This window comes from Otolemur garnettii, unplaced genomic scaffold (assembly GCF_000181295.1).
Source record: "Otolemur garnettii isolate 467f Iridium unplaced genomic scaffold, OtoGar3 scaffold00077, whole genome shotgun sequence".
Taxonomy (NCBI): domain Eukaryota; kingdom Metazoa; phylum Chordata; class Mammalia; order Primates; family Galagidae; genus Otolemur; species Otolemur garnettii.
In genome coordinates, this window is record NW_003852472.1 from 3625059 (window position 1) to 3626666 (window position 1608).

Below are 1608 nucleotides of genomic sequence, written 5' to 3' on the forward strand. Positions count from 1 at the left end.
CCCGCCACAATGCCCAGCTATTTTTTGGTTGTAGTTGTCATTGTTTGGCAGGCCTGGGCTGGGTTTGAACCCTCCAGCTCCGGTGTATGTGGCTGGCACCCTAGCCACTGAGCTACAGGCACTGAGCCACCAACCAGGTTTTGATAGTAAAATATTGCAGTCCATGTGTGATTATAAATTCAGCTCTTTCTTGACTGACATCAACCTTTAGGCTGTTTTATTCAGTTTCTTTGTGAACAGAAGCCACAAAATTGATAGGCAAGCATTGCCACCCAGTGGCTTTATTTTGCATTGCAGAGTTTGTCCTTTGGTCTCCCAAATCTTAAACCAGAGCTTATGTCTTTTGTACATCCCTTAAAAGTAAAATGTTTTAGAAATTCAAGAGATCCATATGGCATCATTAATTTTTAAATTGTGACAAGATTTATGTATATGCATATATATAAAACATTAAACATGACTCTCAAAGATTTTTTAACAGCCTGATATCTATCGTTAATATCATTTTGTAAAAGAATAGACATCAAAAACCAAAAAACTAGAAAGGGCTCAGTGCCTGCGGCTCAAGCGGTTAGGGCGCCAGCCACATACACCTGAGCTGGTGGGTTCGAATCCAGCCCGGGCCCGCCAAACAACAATGACAGCTGCAACCAAAAACTAGCTGGGTGTTATGGTGGGCGCCTGTATTCCTAGGTACTTGGGAGGCTGAGGCAGGAGACTTGCTTGAGCCCAGGAGTTGGAGGTTGCTGTGAGCTGTGATGCCACAACACTCTACCAGGCTCTGTCAGCTTGAGGCTCTGTCTCAATAAAAAAGAAAAAAAACTAGAAAGGTCATAAACTCAAAAGAAAAGACTATCCTGCTTATGAAAGGATATCTGGAAACTGCATACTCATTTTATAAACATAGAAATATTCCATAACTATATTCTAATATTTATATAATTCTCCTTTATCAGTATATGTCTCAGCTATATCAGTTGAAGCAGAGCTGGAGACAAGGTCTGGTACATACATACTTAATTTGGGAAGTATTGGGAGTAAGAGAGCAAGAGAGTTCCTGAGTGATGCTGTCTTTCCTATGTAAAGGCAGACTGTCCTCATTACTCTGTTCTATTTGGATTGACAAGAACTAACTTACAAGATCAGTGTCCCCTATTAAGTTACAGAGACTGTGCTGATTCTTTTCCAGTAAAATACCACTCCCACTCACAGTACCTATGTATGAGTTGAACTATGCACTTGCCTAAGTTTGCACTGGTCCACTGTCCTCTGCCACAATCCATCTGGTTATTTGCGGAGTCAAACAGGTGAACTCAATGGAGAGCCACTTGTTGGATAGGAGCCACTGGGATGCTTTATGTCTTTGAAGGTGATGCCAACTCTCCAATTCCACCTGATATGCAGTGTGTGTTCTGATTTAATACTGGCCACGTCAAGACGGGGTGAGGACACCAACGTGAGCTGCCAAGTATCTAACCTGACCCCGTACCTGGGTACCAGGTAAATTACCACAAGGCGGGTCCATAGATATATTTGATCCACTGTGAGACAAACTTGAGCTTGGCATCCATGAGCCCTCTGTGCCTGGAGGCCTCAATGAGGTTCAGG